Source organism: Paramisgurnus dabryanus, chromosome 11 (assembly GCF_030506205.2).
Source record: "Paramisgurnus dabryanus chromosome 11, PD_genome_1.1, whole genome shotgun sequence".
Taxonomy (NCBI): Eukaryota; Metazoa; Chordata; class Actinopteri; order Cypriniformes; family Cobitidae; genus Paramisgurnus; species Paramisgurnus dabryanus.
In genome coordinates, this window is record NC_133347.1 from 17,560,710 (window position 1) to 17,581,500 (window position 20,791).

Sequence of the window (20,791 nt, forward strand, 5' to 3'; positions counted from 1 at the left end):
CAATTTAATGACGTTTCCTTCATTCTCCAGATTCACACAAACACGCTACACAAAGCGCAGTGCTCCTCTCATTACACAAACACTTATTTATCATTTCATTCTCAGCTTGCTCATTAGTGTGTTGTCACACCGAACGGCACAAAACAGTGTAGTGCATGTGGGAAGTCGGACGGTGATTGTTTAGAAAGTGAAATGATGAGATTTGAGTCATCACCAGCTGAGTCTGAGTCAAAGCAGTGGAGTCTGACTCAATAGGAAAGATTATAACTCTTTAACACCTGCTTGTGTGCTTAAATTACTGGGATGATCTTTGTGTCGGTGTACTTGTGCATGTGGGGTGTGTGTGAGTGTGCATGTAGTGTGTGTGTGTTTGTACTGTATGTGTGTGATGTGTTGGTATGGGTGTCCATGTGGTGTGTTTTTGTGTGGGTGTACTGTTTGGCTTGTGAAGGGGGGGTGTGCAGGTGTGTGTTGGTTTGTGTGTTTATCTGGTTGTGCATGTAGTGTGTGGGTGTAAGTGTGCATGTGATGTGTGTTTGTGTGTGTTTGTATGTATGAGTGTAGTATGTGGTGTGTGTGGGGTGTAGTATGTGGTGTGTGTATGTGTTGGTGTAGTGTGTTGTGTGTGTTTGTATGTATGTGTGTGTGTGTGTGTGTGTGTGTGTGCGTGCGTGCGTGCGTGCGTGCGTGCGTGCGTGCGTGCGTGCGTGTGTGTGCGTGCATGCGGCCGGGTAATTATCACGTTGGGGGGACCAATTGTCCCCACAAAGATAGGAACACCAGTATTTTTGTGACCTTGTGGGGACATTTTGAGGTCCCCATGAGGAAACAAGCTAATAAATCAAACAAGATGATGTTTATTGAAAATCTAAGGTATCAGACAGTTTCCTGTGATGGTTGGGGTTAGGGAATGGGGCAGGTAAGGGGAATAGAATATACAGTTTGTACAGAATAAAATGCATTACGTCTATGGAATGTCCCCAAAAAACATGGAAACCAGAATGTGCGTGTGTGCGTGTGTGAACGCGTGTGGTGTGTGTGTGTGAGCGTGTGTGTGTTTGTGTTTGTGTGTGTGTGCATCTGCTCATCACTTATCAAGAGAAACTACAGTACAGTTGTTGATTTTAGTTATTTTGAACTGTGGTAATAAAAATGTAAATGTCTCTTGTCTATATTTACTATAGCGGCATTCAACTCTGTAATAGATCCATGGGACGACAGTGTGAATTAACAGTACAAAAAAATAGTTAAAAGCACATACACACTGACATCAGTTAAAACACATGAGGTCATGGAGTCTCTGTGATGTTTTCTCTTTTGACTTTCTTGTCTTGCCAGCGGTCACTGGGTTAATCGGCAACTGTCGTCGAAAATGAATGACTTTAGGTCGCTTTGTCGCTGTAAATCACTGACAGTGTGAACTTCCCTTGAGAGTCTAATTGCGAAACACAATTTATGGAGCTGTACTCATGTTTCTGTGGCTAAAGAAACCATGAATGGATACCCATCCGAAGGTCGAAAGCAACAGACAGTAGGAAATGTTGTAGAGAAAATAACTGAGACTGGGCATTACAGCTTAGACACAAATAGAAGAGGAGAAGAGTAAGAATGGCAGTAGTGCTTTACCAGGAATTAGCCCAGACTTATCTTCTCTCTCCTGATTGATTTAGCTGAGCATTGTTGCTAGGCATCTGACAGAATAGTGTTACAGCTTCAAGTGAAGGGGCGGACTGAAGAGACACAGAGAAGGACCAAAGAAAGAGAAAAGTGTTGTTTAGAAAAGATACAGTTAAGAGGATTGCAAAACAAGATGTGGAGTTACTGTGATACTGTATTTAAGGGAACAGTTTACCCAGTGATGAAAGCCATGTTTACTCACCCCCTTACTTATGTGGCTCTTGCCAGATGCTTTTAAAATGTCTATCTGTTGCATGGACAGCTAACATCATATTTGAACGTTTTTGAAGTATACATGACTTTGATGCACTCATACACGTACAGGAATATACAGAATGTGAATTTGTTGAAATATTTTCCTAAACGTGAGCACAGGAATTGACTGAAACCACTTGGCAGGACATCTGTCTGCATGGACTTTTCACAAAACTCTTTGTCTCTGTTTACTCCCTATGCATCTGTCGTTCCTCCAGGAAAAACATGATTTTGAGTCCTTCATCCAAACTTGCAAAATGGAGCGTCTGTTAGCAGTGACAAACAGACTCTAACCCATATCGACTAAGAAACCTCATGGGCATACACTGTATAGTGATGATGTCATTCAGTCAAGAGTGTTCATTTCTTTGGCACCTGCTTACGGATTCCATATGGATCCTTGATGTAAAGACAGATGCATCTCACGTAAAGCTGCTTCACGCTGCCCTGGCAAACAGCAACATTTCAAGCTTGTAAAGTGGGCTGCTGGATTCAGGACGTTGGACATTACCGTCATTTTCGCTTTGATCCAACAAAACCCAACAACCCTTGGAATTTGGGGTTTTGTTGGTGTTTTATGAGCTGTGTAAAGTAGTTAATGACACTTGTTGTTGTTTTCCTGAAGTGATTCTTTGGTCAAAGTCAGTGAGAGGGTATTCGAGACACAACGGTGTTGTAATCGGAAGCCCAGGCTTTCCAAATTGGGGACGTGACTTATAAAAATGTCTGATCGTAATGATTAAATGACTCATTTTGAATGTTAACAATTTTGTTTTCCGTGTACTGTCGATAAAGATAGCGATAAAGGTTGCCAGGCAATACTACTCATTTAGGCGTCATTTATGAGAATGGCACAAGTACATATCCCATCCTTCTCTGAGTCTGTAGCAACACAAGAATAAAAAAGATTGATAACGCACTTAATGTGCATCCCTTGCTCTTCATTTGGTTGTACTCAAGCTAAAAATCTTAATTTTTTCCAGGAAGTGAACAAGAAAGAAATTGCCCAACGTTTCCTTTGTGCCAAAATCACTTTGCACTCATCACATTCTAATTACAAACTAGTAAGCGGCATCTTCCCATAAGGATTGAAGGTAGCATTAGATCTCAGGTCTTTTAAATCTGATGTAACAGTACAGAGAAATGTAATAACATTAAATTGTTTGTCCGAGCTAAAATCCTATTTTAAACTATAACTGACTTCGACGAATAAGCTTTAAACCTTGCGTCACTTTTCTGACCGTTTGTTCTGCATGCACATAAACATTTTCAATCAAACCAATAATGAGCCTCTCCGGTGAATCCTAATTGCAAATATTACAAATGTGGTTTATTACTACCGGTTAGAATCCCACACACATCAGATAGAGAAGAAGAGATACCAGGCAGACTTTGTTAATGCAGAGGGCATAAATTCACATAAAGAAACGTCAATGTGAGAAAAACCCAGAGACAAACGGCCTCTATAGGATGAGTTTAATCTGGAGCTCAACAACCTTACGGTCTGCCAGCAGGATGACCTAAATTGGATCATTAAATTTCACGTCTATATTCGCACAGATAGAAGAAACGGACACACACATGCACACTACTTTTGGTTAGTCTTATTAAAAACAAAGTTTCAATTGAATCGTAAATACGTAATTAAATGAGGCGGCAGCTAAGAGTCGGCGGCTACAGATGCTTCGTGTCTGCAGAACGGGAGGCGAGTGAGTATTTTATCCTGCGATCTCCTGCGATGGCCGCTCATTCTTATTCCGTTTGTCCCCGCTCCCCTCCGCCACATCTTTATCTTTGTCTGCGGGAGACAAGATGGCCCACCGCCAAGCTTTAATGGACTTTTGGAAAGCAAAGAAAATAATACATCACAGGTCAGTAAGAAGACGTTGAGAAGGGGTGGTGGTCCTAAATTTTTCTCTTTTGTAAGCACATATCTTTGAAATGGCTTTGGCTAGATCTAACGTGAGAGTGAAACACTACATGGACATTACTCCCATGCACACGAATAAACAAAACATTTATTGTTACCAAGAAAACATAAGCTTGCTTGTGCGCAATAATGTACCTGTTGTTATGTGTTAACTGGTTTACCTTAATGACACCTTAACATCTCATAATTTGTTTTTTAAACACATTTACAGTATCTAAAATAACTCTGCGGAGGCGGTGTTTTATGCTTTCAGACAGATCTTGACGTGAAGTAGGTACAAGCTTTTAAGCACATGGTACTTAACATGTTCTTCACAGCAATGTTTTTTTCATGCCATTTTATAATCTAAAAAAAAAAATCACTACAAAGATCCTTTTTAAACCTTTTTTTTAACAAAGGGGTTCTTCAGATTTTAAGAGTGTAGTCTTAATTGTTGTAGTGCAGAATCACATGTAGCCTTAAAGGGGATATTTTTAAAATATTTTTTAAGATGTCAAATAAATCTTTGGTGTCCACAAAGTACGTATGTGAAGTTTTAGCTAAAAATACCTTTATTTATAATAGCATGTTAAAATTGTCACTTTGTAGGTGTGAGCAAAAATGTGTCGTATTTGGGTGTGTCCTTTAAAATGCAAATGAGTTGATCTCTGTCCTAAATGACAGTGTCGTGGTTGGATAGTGCGGTTTAAGGGGCTGTATTATCCCCTTCTGACATCACAATGGGAGCCAAATTTCAATTACCTATTTTTTCATATGCTTGTTGAAAATGGTTTGCCGAAACAAAGTTACTGATTTTTTTTCTTCACATTTTCTAGGTTGATAGAAGCACCAGGGACCCAATAGGCTTTATGCCCAGCTGCACTATTTCCTGAACTTCAGCCAGCTCCTTGTTTCTGTCTGCCATTATTGGACAAACTGATTAATCCAGTTGTGTCTGATTATTGTTGTCGTGACTACTGAGGTCAGGCACACCTGGATAAATCAGTTTGTCCAATAATGGCAGACAGGAAACAAGGAGCTGGCTGAAGTTTAGGAAGTAGTGCAGCTGGGCATAAAGCCTATTATAGCACTTAAACATGGAAAAGTCAGATTTTCATCATATGTCTCCTTTTATGTAAAAGAAAATCCCAGAATGCACTGCACAGTAACTTTTAATATAAACTGCATTTTTATTATTACTTAAAGACAATAAGGTTAAAAAATGAAGTGTGTTGTGCTTTTTTCGCTTATTTTGGATTGTGTAGTTAATTAACATGCAGTTCACTGAAAAAAATGCAGCGTGAAGTTTATACAACTTAATTATGCAAGTCAATTCAACCTTCTTTTTTCAACCTACATCCCAAATTGGAGTTTAGCATCCCAAATTGGTAACTTGTGAGATTACAGTAGATTATGGTAAGGATGCTGCCATAAAAGATAGAGAAACAGGCAGCTCACTTTTGTAGCTTTTTTCACAAAGCTCCTATTGCCTTCCTGTGTCATCACATGCTGTCAAATTACAGAATGTTATCCCAGATCCATTATGTATGATTTGACATACCCACATGTTTTTTAGTTTTAAATTAGTTATAATAAATCAAATTAATTCAGAAACCTTAAACAGATGAAGTCCCTTTGTGAATCTCAGAGAGAGCGCCTCCGCTCAAGTTTTTCCAAAGTTGTGCTGTCATTCTGTGGAGGATGTGTGAATAAAAAGCATAAAATGTCAACATCACAGACGCTTGTGAACACGGGACAAGGGCATCCTTAAGTGTGTACAGCGTGTGTTCTCCCAGCATGCAGTTGTGAAGAGGACCAGGGCTCGCATGAATGATGATTCAGGGGGCTGTGATTATACAGCAGGGTGTGCGGGCATGCGTGTGTGCGCTCGTATGAACGACAGCTGAGAATGTCAGGATGTCTGTGTCCTGGGGCATTTGACAGCTTTTTCTCGTGCTCTTTGCTGGGATTTTAAGAAGCGGGTATTTTGCTGCTCCGTCGAAGAGATGCATCCACTGATCCGTGCTGTCATTGCAGATGGACTCGGAGGAAGAGGAGAAATGTCTGGACTTTCTCTCTGGACTTAAACTGTTCATTTTTGACTTCATACAGTATATGTCAAGGTGACTTTTGATCATAGTTTGCAGTATAACAATACAATGAAATAGAAGAACCATTATCAGATGTATGGTTCCACATAAAATCAATCACAACAGAGTCAATTTACACTATTTCTGATGACAAGGGAAATAAATGACAAGTAAATGACCTTTGTTAATATATCATTATGCTAATATTACGGTTTAAAATAAATGTATACAATGTTTGCTACAGGTCCTTGAATTCTTGCCTGGCTGACAAACCTCTCCACACAGTTGTGATCTATGATCGTCTCCCCCATACTGCCCTCCAAAGCCTAAGTGCAGTATCTACGCAAACACTGAAACTGAGAAAAATGGCTTTAAAGTTTTAACACTAGCCAGGCAAACATGTTGTGGGTAGATTAGTGGTAATGCATTCATGTAATGCCTTGTTAGGAAGAAATTTTTTATAGATAAAAACCATGACCACCAATGCGACCTTTGACTCCCAAAATGCAGATACTGCACTCTGCCTTTGAAAGACCTTACACAACTAAAACACTATTGCAAAAGCAAAGTGCAGTATCTACAAACTAAATGTGTTCATTCAACTTTTTCTCATGCTTCTTAATACATTTTGATTGTTTTTAATAACTGTAATAGTTTTATTTATGTTTGTGAATGCTAAAAATGCTCCTTTTACCACAAAGAGAGTATTTAACTCACTTTATTAATTTTTATTTATTAAAAAAATTACATTAGACTAGGTTTGCTTTAAAACAGTAGTTAAAAATTAACAATTTAAAAATAGAAGAACATGTTTGTCCCAAAGACATTATTGTTTCAAATGTACTATAAGTGGTAACTAACAGTATGTACATTTTAGTTAATTTTCATCTCAAAGTAGCACAGTTATGTAAACTTAGATATTTTTAAGATTAGCTTAAGAAGTTCTAAACTAAATGTTTTAATATTAAGTAGCCTACAAAATTAGTTCGTGGAGAAAGAGCACTTATTATGGAAGTGTAGGGGAGAGCGGGGTAAGTTGTCACACGGGTAAGTTGTCACACTGTTAATAACTCCAACACTAGAGGCTCTATCTCAAAAATCAAATAGCCACTTTATGTGACTTCTTCTTCTATAGTCAACTTCCTGTTCACATGTGGTCAAGATCACTGTAATCTGAGGTTAGCACAATTTTCTTATTTTTCTGCTTAAAAAGTAAAAAAAAATCACTTTACATTTTATGCAATACAACTTTGTTAGGTGTGAATGTTTAAAATGATTATTTTGCACAAAATAGAGGAGACCGTAAAGTGTCTTTTGATACTTTAGCTAAAGTGATATGATGAGCTAAACTTGAGATTTAGACAACATTAGCACACAAGTAAGTATGGGGCAAGTTGTCTCAATGACTTTGGGGCAAGTCGTCACATCTGACAACTTGCCCCTGTACAAACAAACACATCGAACATGCTCAGAAAACATGATATAGAAAAGAATAAGCCTCAATCTAGCAAAAAGCTGTTTCAAAAGAAAGGGAAGCAGAAATCTGGACCTATGAAAAACAAGGCAGCTAAAAGAAGAAAAATCATGCAAGAGTCATCATCAGATGATGAAGAGTGCTTCTGCCTCGTCTGTGTAGAGCCATTTTCAAAGAGTCGTCCAAAGGAGACCTGGGTAAAATGTGTAAAATGCAACAATTGGGCCCATGATGCTTGCACCTCAGGCCAGGCAATTTATGTGTGTCAGAATTGTGATTCTGGAGATGAGTCCTATTAGTCATACAGGGCATCTGTTTTGTTCAGAGGTTAAACATGTTAAGTTAAGCAAGTTATCTGCAGCGTTCCATTCAGTTATCTGGTTTTATGTGAAAGCCATAGAACATTTGAACCAAAGTTCAAAGTAAAGTGGTCTTGCCACTTAATTGAAATGTGCATTATTTGGATTGAAATAATTGTTTTTCCAGATTCTCCAGGCACGGATGTTTATATTTCCAGTTTGTTTTGAGTTTAAAAATTAAAATCAATATTCACAATTAAGTAGTTGTGTTCTTATTTTTAGATAATCTAGTGTGACAACTTACCCGCCCTAGTGTGACAACTTACCCTCCGATGGGGCAAATTGTCACAAGTGCACAGTCACTATTCAACAGTCTACAACTCTGTAATGACATAAGATATAAAGATGTTATGAATACAACATATGTGCCCAGGACTTCCTTCTTTCATTTGGTATGAGATTTATACCATTTTGATGTATGGTGCTCAGTAAATGTTAGACAGTGTGAAAAGTGTGACAACATACCCCGCTCTCCCCTACTTTTTCACATAGTGTGCTTTCTGCTGGCCCGGCTGCGCTCGTCAGGTTGACTGGGCTCCGCTATCTTTGCCTAACAATAAAACTTTACCAGACTCTTATCAAACTTTTGAAGGAGTAACCCCTGCCAATACAATTTGATTAGCTGCCTAAAAAGTGGAGAGATGTTCGAATCAACAAACACCAATGCGCTTGAATCGGATTATATCATTATTGTCGGAGGATATTGCTTTCAATGGACGAGCACAGGTAGGTCAAAACTTGCTAGCAGCTGGCTAGTCAATGTTAACTACTTATAAAGCTGTAATTTGCCTTAGCATGAGTTATTATTTAGCTATCTTCCTTACCAGTATTTGTTTTTTTGCGTTTTAACGCGAGTTCAACCATCATTTGGCCGCGGGATTGTGCCATGGTTTGTTGTTTCTGTGTGTTACGATCGGGGGAAACCGCAGTATCTGCGGTATCAAAGCCGGAAAAACAAAGCCAGAACGCAGTAACATCACTTACTGCGGTTTGCCTTGGTATTAGCATGGATTTTGTAGTTACTGCAATTTTTACACCCTCATTTCTCTGAAACGGGACAAAATTGAAACAGGAGACTTTGTCACAAGACAGAACAGATGTCATAAAGCTCATTTCAAACCTTAACTCAATTTCGACCAAGTGTGTAGTTACTGCGCTTTGGCTTTGGACGGCAGCATACCTGTCAACCCTCCCATTTTTCCCAGGATTCTCTCGTATTTTACCATTCTTTCCCGCCATTATCCCGTTTAAACAATTTTCTGTATTTCTCCCGTATTTTTTGTCTTTCTATAAAAAAATCCGAAATCCCACTGGCCGTATTTGATTTTTGCTATTTCCCCTTCAGTTGCCAATGGTCACTGTCGCTCGTGTCACCGGAAGTCGCCAATTGCGTCGCTTTACTACTTTACTAGTCGCTGGTAGTCTGAATGCAGCTTAACTCAGAAGGGGTTCAGGAATGCAACGTCTGTGACCTACAGTATGTGTATAACAAGTTACAGATGCAAGAGAGCCATACAAATACTGATAGAAGCTATAAATTGCAAAAAAAGACTTTCTTCCTTAGTATTTTTGTCTTGTTTTCAGTACAAATATCTAAAAATTCCTAAATCAAGATGCATTTTCTTGATGAGCAAAATGACCTGAATAAGTTTAGTGTTAAGACAAAAATATCAAAGTTAAGGAAAACAAACAAGCAAAAAAAAATCTGCCAATGGGGTATGAAAATGTTACATTCATTTTTCTTGAATTAAGTGTTGTAAGAAAAAAGTAAACTTAGTTCAAGGTTTTTTTCCTTACCCCATTGGCAGTTTTTTTTGCTTGTTTTAAGCACAAATTCACTTTAATTAGATTTTTTTGTCTAAAAACTAGACTTATTTTCTCAGGTCATTGTGCTCATTGAGAAAATACATATTGATTTAAGAATTGCTAGATATTTGTGCTGAAAACAAGACAAAAATACTAAGTAAGAAGGTCTTACAGTCTACCCGTCCTTTCCCTTGCATATTAGTGAAAACGTGGAGAGGGTCTGGGGTTAATGTGGTGTTAGGGTTCGTGAAATTTTCCTTATTTTGTTTTCGACATGGTATTTGTTTCAAAGATTAGTTTAGCCACAAGCCAGACCATTAAATAAATACAGACCAAAAGTTCACTTCGGTTCAGGCGCATAACCGCCACAACGTGCATGCGTCCGATGAAACCATCTAGGACCTTTCACATCCAAAGAACCTTAAAGGTTCTTTAGGCTATCAAAGGGTATGTAAGCAATGGTTCTTTAAAAACCTTTTGACTTAATGGTTCTTTTGGGAACCAAAAATAGTTCATTCCTGTAGCACCTTTATTTTTAAGAATGTTATTGAGATTTGAATGATGTAGTAAATGTGTATTTTTTTAATAGGGGATAGTGGACAAAAAACAAAAGTTTGAGAACTATTAAGCTTTTGATGCAACACCCTCTACGTTGAAATCTGATCAATGTGATGTTACATTTTATTGTTGTATTCCCATTAAATTTTAAACACTTACAAAATAGATCTTATGTAATTCCTGTTTGTAAAATGTGCAGTCAGGGAGTCCTTATGTGCACCTTGAACATAATCTTGTCTTTTTACAGTCCTATCTATTAAATGCAATGGTTTATAGAGACATAAAACAAACTTTTAGTAGCTACTATATTCAAATCTGCACTGTTAAAAATTCAGCATGCAACTGGGTTTTGCAAGTCAATTCAACCTACTATTTTAAGTTTTGGCTTATATAAATTGACATAACTTAAAAATTCAAGTTGAAATTGTTTAACTAAATTTTTTAAGTTAAAGTAACATAAAAATATGTGTTGATTTGACTAAAATGCTGCATATTTTTTTACAGTGTGTAGTGACTTATCTAATAAATATTTTTGGGTTTGGGAAAGTTAAAGCTCACAATATCACAAAGTTGTGCAAAGCACTGTCCCCGAACCCAAATGCCAGCTAATATAATCTATTAAATAGTTATGAGAAGAGTTTTGACTCTTTGCAATCCATTATTACATTCTCTGAAGCTAAACTTGCAGCCTCATGACTGTCTCGGTTGCTTTATCTTTGGCCCTTTGCGCAGGCAGCTGAAAGGATATGCACAGACCCTCTTCTCTTTTCTTTTGAAGGCTGCGTCTAACCCGTGTTTGAGTAAATGATCAAACAAAAGCTGTGTGGTTTATACATAGCCTCGAATTCAATGTTAAATTAACCATTGCAATACATTTCTGTCTTGTGTTTGCAAACAGTGCACTTTTGGAGATGGAAGCAAGCTGCAGAGGTCTGTTAGAAAACATACAGCTTGTTAAATAGACGGATTGTCATGTGATGCGTTTTTGGCATGGATGTGACATGGGTGACAAAGCATTGTTGGCTGTCAAAGATTGAGCACTTTTATCAACCCCGGCCTAAATTTAAGCCTGTATTCATCATTCATGTTCAAGGAGAGCAATTTACTGTGACATTGAAGGGTTTATTTCAGGAAATGAAAACAAAGCATGAGAATTACACTTTTGTGGTTTATGACACTAAATGTCAGAGGCATGATTTGTCAGTTTTAGCCATCAATAGACGTCGCATTCTCCTTCGAAGGCTTCCCGCTGAGCACACTGCTGTTGGCTGTTTCATTGTTGAAGCGTCATGGAAAATTGCCAAGGATATTAATCCAAAATGTTACATTGATGTTGGTTTACTCTGGGAAAGAAATTATTTTTTATTACAGAACAAGCATTTGGTATGTTCCTATTTGTCATTGTTTTAGGGAATAATATGTGGTGTGCAGGTGTTCTTACGGGATTTCAAAATAGTGTTTTTGTTGTATTGTGTAGCAAAATCTTCCACCTTTCAAATTGCATTTGAAGCCAGAATTGCATTTTAAATTGGTTGAGTTTACTATTACGTGAACAAAAAGCACAATTTCCCCAATTATTCCTTACATTGAAACAGTCTGTGAGGATTCAAGGACTGTATTTGTTATATTTCAAAACAACAGATTGAAAAAGAGGAGTAAAAAACGAACGATTTATGCCACATCCCATTAGCAACACTTTTTCTGTTCTAGCTCAGTGAGCTGTCCTGGACTGTTTTTCCAACATCTGTCCCTAATTATTCCGCTCTCCCTTATAGATCCTGTCTTTGGAAAGAGGTACGTCCTTTTGCATATGGTCTTTGATAGACTATTAATTGCTTCTCCTTCATTTTCTGCTGGATGTAAAGTACTAATGACAGCTCAAAGCTAATTAAAGAGCGGATGAAACACAGGAGAGGAAGTTGTCACATGTTGGTGTCTCTCTATGTTGTCTCCATTGAGCGCAGGCCACCTGGGTTTGTGGTTTCAGCGTAGCCTGCGTGAGAGTCTGTGAAGACCATTGCTCAGCTGTACCTTCCTTAAACCGCTAATTAATGAAGCTTCTCACTGATCCTCTCTATAAAATCCCTGACATTTTCTACTTAAAGAACATGCTTTTGCAAAAAGCTTCAGACACACAGACTTTTATTTCTGCATGATTACTTCATTTATGGATAAAAGGAGCCAAAAATAAAATTCCTTTCATTAATTTCACACTTCTTATTATTTTCATTGAAGGGCAAAAATTTGCTATATAAGGCCAAGTTTGGTTTAGACGTGCAGTGGATAATTAGCACTGACAAGGTGTTGTCTCGCGACCGACCTTATGCATTTCTAGGAGTTTCCCTTTCAGACTTAAAATTTATGGGAGGAGATTATTTAAATGATTTACGCAATGCGATTTACTAATGTTTGCGCATGTGATATTACTGGTATTTGTGCCATTATTTAACGCAGAAAAAAAGCATTCCTTAAATCATTTTGCACTTGAAATGGCTGCAGTTGTTGCTGATAAGAGGAGGCATCACAGAGATCAGAGAGCGCGTGGTACAAGGGAGAGGATTTTTATTTATTATTTATTAAATGATAAATGTATTTATTTATTTGGAATGTCACATATTATTCAAAAATATTGTTTTTATTTGCTGGAGGAAATGAAAAAGAGGAGTCACCAGAAGTCGTCACACAATACCGGGTGTTTCAAAACTTTTTTCTCCTCCAGTTCTTTTCAGTGTACTATGGCTTCGTTAGCTGGGTTTTCACACCCTGAATTTTCAGCTGAGATGTCCGTTGTTCTGATCTTTTTTTGTAAGTAACCCGCAGATATTACCAATCCCATCTATGATGTTTTTTTTGGAATTGCTCTCTCGCGCTAATTTGCCCTGTTTAGTAAATCCGGCCCATAGACCAAAAAAAAACATTTTTGTACCAGGCTGTAAACATATCTCAGCTGTAAATTTGGGCATGTTAACATTTGGGTATACGGGATATGTTTTTTTTTTTTTTTTTTTTTTTTGGTTCACCCATTGGAAATTTTAAGCAGCTTTTTTCATACAACATTTCATAGTGACCACATCTGTCAGCTCAGAAAATGACATCATAAAAGTAGCTATAGAAGGTTGCAGCGGAAACAACTTAAGGTTTTGTGGCCCACACTTAAAGTAAATTACATTCGTTCAGATATATATAACGCGTATCAGCTGCTACACTGAGCTAACGTTACTGTGTAAAATTTATGTTTACAATGTTAGCTACAGATCTTTAAATTCTTGCCTGACTGCCAAACTTTGCACAGCGGTGATCCATGCTCTCATCACCCCTCGTTTTTAGGAAACAAAAACATTTTTATTTTCGAAATGGTATTTGTTTCAGAGGTCAGTTTAGCTATTTGCCCGGCCAATAAACAAGCACAGACAAAAGTTAACTTTGTAACCATGGCAACATGCAATAACTAAAAGAGGTATTTCCTGATGTGTGAGTAGGCCTGTCGTGATAAACGATAAACCGATTAATCGCACGGTAAATAAAATGAGCTCGATAATTTTTTTCGGCCGCAATAATTCACATTTGCATGCTTGTTTGTTTTCCTTGTCTCTCTCTCTCTCTACCAAAGAGACTGGATGACCGCTCCGTGAAACGAGTGACAAAAAGTGAACCCTCGTCAGTCATTTGTCAGTCGCATGATCTGTGTGGGGAGGGGGGACTCCTGGCGTAGCCTATCACAGTAGGCGTACTGAGGAGGATGAGCGCCGCGTGAGGAGTGTAGCAGGAGAAAACACTAGTTGAGACGACAGTTGGAGAAAAAGATGGATTTACTAGAGGCTGTTTACACTTGTCATTAACATGCGTTTTCATCGATCGGATCACAATGTTTTACGTCTTTTCTGACTTTTCTGACACAAGGTGAACAGTGCTATTTTTAGCCTTTCATTGATAAACTAAAGCGGGTGATCTCCGCAGTTTCATTTTGCAAGCGTGTGAAAGTTGCGCAATCTTATTTCATCAATTGCGCTGAAAATTCTGAGAAAGCTCTAACATATACATGTAGAAAATACTGTGCAGCGTGTTTACTTGCTAAACAAGCAGTGGACAAAATATTAGTTTGCGTCCATATAAACTCATAATTACTGTACTCCCGCTGGCGTTTAAATGACAGTGGAGAGACTCGCCCACCGTCTCACAGACCACCCCCTCACAGTATTCAGGACAGAAGCGGTCGAAAGTGGACAAAAGAGACAGATTCAATTACCAGGTGTAAACGTAATGTGTCTCTCTCGTCCACTTGTGATCTGATCAAAAACACATCTTAATACCAAGTGTAAACAGCCAAGTTTCAAAACCAAACGCTACAGCTGCAGTGTGGGAGTACTTTGAATTTACACCTAATGACCGAGGTGAACCACTAAACCTGAACGAGCCGTTATGTCGCATTTGTGGTAAAAACGTAGCACTTAAAAGTGGCAACACGACAAACATGCATATGCACCTAAAACGCAATCATCCTGTTATTTTGTTCATTTCTTGTGGATATTTAAAATGTCTTCCAGTTCCAGTATTACTTATTGTTTAGAAATAAAAGTTTATAGATCTTTGAAAAGGTGTATCTGCATTATTATAATGGTCCCGGAGCATCAATTTTATCGTCTATCGCGATAAATTCCGAGGCAATTTACCGTCTAGCAAAATTTGTTATCGTGACAGGCCTATGTGTGAGACCCAATACTAAATATCATTAACTCATCGCTAGAACTAGGATACGTTCCAACACCTTTCAAACTGGCAGTTATTAGACCCCTCATTAAAAAGCCTCACCTCGACCAGGGAGATCTTAATAATTTTAGACCAATCTCAAATCTCCCTTTTTCTAAAAATACTAGAAGAAGTAGTGGCAAGCCAATTATGCACATTCTTAGTGAATAATAGTACATATGAAAAGTTCCAATCAGGATTCAGGCCTCACCATAGCACAGAGACGGCATTGCTTAAAGTTACAAATTACCTCCTTTTAACATCCGATTGCGGTTAAATCTCAATTCTTATATTACTAGACCTTAGTGTAGCCTTTGACACAATCGATCACACAATCTTACTTTTATAGACTAGAAAACTATGTTGGCATCAGTGGTCAGGCTTTAGCCTGGTTTAGATCATATTTAACCGACCTTTTTCACTTTGTTTATGTAAATGAAGAAAAGTCATGTCACTCTCCGGTTACATGCGGCGTACCGCAGGGATCAGTTCTTGGTCCTATACTTTTCTCATAATATATATGTTACCTCTAGGAGACATTATCAGGAAACATAACATAATTTTTCACTGCTAAGCAATTCAATTCAATTCAATTCAATTTTATTTATATAGCGCTTTTCACAAAAGTCAATTGTTTCAAAGCAGCTTTACATAAATAGAAGCAGTGAAAAGCACAGAAAAACGACAGATAGCACAACAAAATACAAAATAAATTTGCTGCGGCTATGACTCAATATTATAAGTGCACGTATTACTAAAGCAACGTCTAGAAGAGGAAGCTAAGTAAAGCCCAAAAAGCAGATGATACCCAGCTTTACATCTCCTCACATTCTAGCGAAACCCACCAGTTTTCTAATCTAACAGACTGTATAAGCGATATCAGTGACTGGATGGCAAATAACTCCTTAAGCTTAACTGCAATAAGACACAGATACTTTTTATTGAACCGTATCGCTCCAAAAATATGTCAGATTACAAGTTGCCCATACTGCCCTCCAAAAGCTAAGTGTAGTAACTACATAAACACTGAAACCGAGAAAAATGCCCTTAAAGTTGTTACACCAGCCACTCAAACATGTTACTGCAATTTTGGCACACAGTTTTTCTGAAATGGGACAAAATTGAACCAGGAGACACATCAGATCTCACAAAGCCCATTTCAATCCTTAAGTCAATTTTTACCAAATGCACTGCGCTTTGCCTTTGTAGGGCAGCTTCCACAGTCAAGAACATAGGTGTGATGTTCGACAGCAATCTATCTTTCGATAGTCATATCTCCAACGTCTGCCGCATAGCATTCTTCTATCTTAGAAATATCTCAAAAATACACCATAAGCTGTCGGCATCAGATGCAGAGAAGCTCATCCATGCTAATATCAAAAGTGTCTAAAGGTGGTAGATCCTTTTCCTTATTAGCCCCTAAGCTCTGGAATGATATCTGAGAATCAGACACAGTCGATCAATTTAAGTCTAAACTAAAGACATTTGTCATTAACAAAGCATTCAAATAATTAGTCTAGTAAATATACTTATGCCGCAATAGTTAGCTTGTCCGGAACAAAGCATTCACGTAATTCATCTGGGACATATACTTATGCTGCAATAGTTAGCCTGTCCAGAACCGAGCAGATATTAAACCACTATACTGTATGACACTTGCGTTTCATGAGAATGGGTCTTACGGTAATAGGATTTAGTTTCTCTTTCCCTGTCTTGTCCTCGAACCCGAGAAAACTGAGACTAACAGACCCAGTTCCTGCTGCCGTAAAGCTCATCACACCACTGATCTACTCGCCTTTCCTTCAACGTGATGCCCAGATGAGGTCTGACCACTGACCGCCACCCGTTTAATCTACAAAAACTATTGTATTTTCCCTCTAGTGAGTTTAAATCACTGTGACCAAATCATTGAGTCAGTGAGTTTAACTCAAAAAACAAAAATAATTCCATTTAGGCCCCCCCACCACAATCTCTAAATTAAAAAAATCTAAAGTATAGTTTTCAAGTTCAAAGTTTAGTTCAGTTAAAGTTTGAATGTATGAATTTTTCATTAAAAGCAAAATCAGTAGAGACGTAGTATCAATTATATAAACATTTAGCGATTCACTTTGTATTCACTTGAAAATGCATGTCAGTGTCAGTAAGAGCGTAATCATGGGTTAAAAGATAAAGTAAAAGGAAATTGGAGGAATTTAAACATAAATGGATCTAATGAAAACTTGTGTAGATAGAAACGAGTGAGCCTACTTTGTCACTGGAGACCAATCCCTTAATGGAGGTCAGGCTGTTCAATGTACAAAGTCTTAGAGCTGGTGCGACGGCCTCTGGGACCTTGAGCCGACGCCTTTTGAAGAAATCTCTGCAGGAAAGCTGAGGACAAAGCTGATTGGCTCTTAGTTTTGTCGTCCTGGGAGATGATTGCTCAGCAGGAATGTCTTCCATCAGATGAGCCAGGTCTCTCTTCACATTTACTCTGGTACTCTGGAGTATGCTTTCTAATGCGGCTTGTACGTCTGACCTTTAGAGTCTAAACCTGATAAAGATTTTTCAAAGCAGTCCATCATGAAAGTACATGGGAAATCAGCAAATTTTTGACCTCAGTTTTGAGGTAAGAAGTTGGCAGATGAGCAGTTACAGACCTGCATTACTGTAGGCTACTTCTGAAAGATGTCTACTGTACATGAAAATTTTAGTCCTAAACATGAACATATATAGTTGAGTTTGAAATCTGTGAGATTTCTTCAACCTCTTGAAGGCAAATTTGACAAAACTGGTTTTGATTATCAAATTCCCTCAAGTTAAGTACCCAGCTTTATTATATTATTATATATATATTTATAAGCTATAAAGGTGTATCCACAACAAATCTGTAAAAACATCATGATTCACTTGGATGCCTTTGAATGAACTATGTTGTAAAATAGCTCTGTAAAAATGCTCGGTACATGATCAAAATTATACAGCTGTGTCCTTTTGGGGGGTATCGATTTAATAAAAGCTTCATTCATTCATTCTATTTCACAGAGCTTTACTTCTCTGCAAATATCACAGGAATGCTACTGTTTTGTTGTCATTTTGCCAAGGCAATGAAATGATGCTGTTTCAAATTCCAGCACGATCACATTCAATGTTTTTGTTTATCTTTAACTCAATGTCCTGTTGTCAGGAGAAAACGACAATATGAATGTAATGAGGTTTGTGCTTGATACCTCCTCTTAAAGCGATGTGCTTATTAGAATGCACTGAACATTATGTGTTTTAGGGAAAATGGTTTGAAATAATTACCTTGGAACAATTAAAATTACAGCCACATTGATTGCTCTTGTTCACTTAACAGGAATGTGTTCTGGGTCAAGAATTCTCTCTCTCTGTCTCTCACTCTTTCACCACTTGTGACTATTTCAGTCTTTTGTGTATCTTTGCTGCGTCCAGACCAAATTCATTGAATAAAGATCCTTTCATTAAATGCAGTATTGGCTGCCGTACCACCTGTTTACTTTTGTTCAGTTGCATTAGCATTAGTGAAAATGTCTCCGGTATATGAAACAGTACATTTTTCATTCTGCTTAAAGAAATGAAACAGAAATAAAAACATGTTCAATCCTTTCAAAATCGTTAAATGACACTGATATAAGCCTTAAAGGGACACTTCACTTTTTTTGAAAATATGCTCATTTTCCAGCTTCCAAGAGTTAAACATTTGATTTTTACCGTTTTGGAATCCATTCAGCTGATCTCCGGGTCTGGCGCTAGCACTCTTAGCATAGCTTAGCACAATCTATAGAATCTGATTAGTCCATTAGCATCATGCTTAAAAAAACAAACAAAGAGTTTGTATATTTTTCCTATTGTAAAACTTGACTTTTCTGTAGTTACATCGTGTACTAAGACTGACAGAAAATTAAAAGTTGTGATTTTCTAGGCAGATAAGTAATATCATTGCGGGTGCTGCAGCCATGTTACAGCGCCAAAGTCCTTGATTATTACGCCAGAATTTAGAGTATAGTTTCTAACCATATCTGCCTAGAAAATCGCAACTTATAATTTTTCGTCTGTCTTAGTACACAATATAACTACAGAACAGTCAAGTTTTAAATATGAAAAATATTAAAACTCTATGGTTATTTTTTTAGCGTGATGCTAATGGTCTAATCAGATTCAATGGATTATGCTAAGCTATGCTAAAAGTGCTAGCGCCAGACCCAGAGATCACCTGAATGGAATAACCGTAAAAACGGTAAAAATCTGTAAAACTGTAAAAATCAAATGATTTTCAAATGTTCCACTTTTTTGGAAAATGAGCATATTTTCCAAAAAAGTGGAGTGTCCCTTTAAGCCTTAACTTTAGATAAAAGCCTCAAGCCTCAACTTAATAAAACTAAACTTGTTATTGTAAACCAAGCTTGTAATTACTGTTGACTTTGTTACATCATGAAATATCATACATCTTGCCAGTTATTTTGGCTAAAACGACATACAACCAAATTCAAGTGTATTCTGTCTTGAAGTGGGGTACTAATAGTGGGAATATTTCTGGTCTATAGTTAACCTAGACTTTGAAATAATAGTTGGCTATTTCACATAAGTGTGAGTAAATAATGACACAATTTTTGGGTGAACTGCCCCTTTAATTTCATTGCTGCCTTGAAAAAAACAATTCAGATTTTGAAAAGATCTAATTTTGTATTTTTTCATATGGGTAATCATCAGTTAACAAGACCAATCAACATCTAATTCACTAGGATGCAATTAGAAATTATGTTATGAGTCCATTTCCAAAGCTCCATAACAAGTGCCCAAGTAAATTGAACTCTTGTAAAGGGACTCAGAAACGAGGGTGAGAGTTATCAGTTGATGCCTGCAGTGCAGATGTCTGCTTTTTTCACATCTGTGAGCATCAGCATTCGTTGCAGTATGCTCCCCTTATCAAAATAAACTCCTGACAAGTCAGTGTTTTCTTAAGCCAGGAGCCACTTACAGCCCATTTCTGGTGCCTTTGCATGCTGATCTGTAGTTACATGGTAGGTCTGGTGAAACTTTTGTAGTAAATAAGATATTTACTCATTTAATAGCGATTTCTCTGAAGGCAGCATCTTTGATGTCGGTCAGTCCTGGTGCAGTTTTGTAATGCTTGAAAATTTCGTGAGGAGACTACATGAAATGCTTCTGCTTAAAAGTCAAATGCAACTACCAAAACACACACACGCACACACACAAACAAAATGCATACACCTTTTTACAATAACAATTAACTGTAGATTTCTTAAAGATATGCTGTAGGATGTTGGCCTGCAAAGTATTATAAAACCTGTTTTCCATTAAAACTGCATTGATTTTCACACATTTTCTCTTAGGGCATAGAGGGTCATCTTTCACTTGACTTGCTCAAGAACATCATCTTGGATATTGAATTTGAATATCAATATTTTTCTTTATACAGTAGTTGGATTTACTGTGAAATATCATTTAGCATTTAGCCACTGACTGTCTCAAAGACACAAAGGAAGAGATATTGAGCATTTAGAGACCTGTCATGATGGTTGAATGAAACAATGATCCTATCTGCTGAACCAACTTTGTCAGCAATAAAACTGAGATACAATGATGCCTCAACCTAAGTTAGACATAAACTAAGAAGATATACTGTAAAATGTGCCTGAGGATAGCATCTCAGCCATACTTAATAAAAAAAAATCACTGGTAAAATAGTGGAGGGCCCTGCTGCGATCATTTTATTTATTTTAGACATGCGTCAGAAGAGCTTCATGTAGACTAGCCACTTTTACCAATATGCTCGGCACCTGGTCCCATGGACAGTTTGTTCTCTCCTGATTTGGTTTTGAATCCCTCCTTCTCATATGCCTCTCTCTTTGCCTGTTTGAATATGATTACCGTTCACTTTACTAAAATGTTCTGG

The 20,791-nt window shown here is 37.6% G+C and overlaps 1 protein-coding gene across 3 annotated transcripts in view; it reads left to right on the forward strand.

Moving 5' to 3' along the window:
* The window catches only part of grid2 (glutamate receptor, ionotropic, delta 2), a 462,370-nt gene that overhangs the window by 408,601 nt on the left and 32,978 nt on the right, over positions 1–20,791 (forward strand). The gene's annotated exons all lie outside the window — the stretch shown is intronic.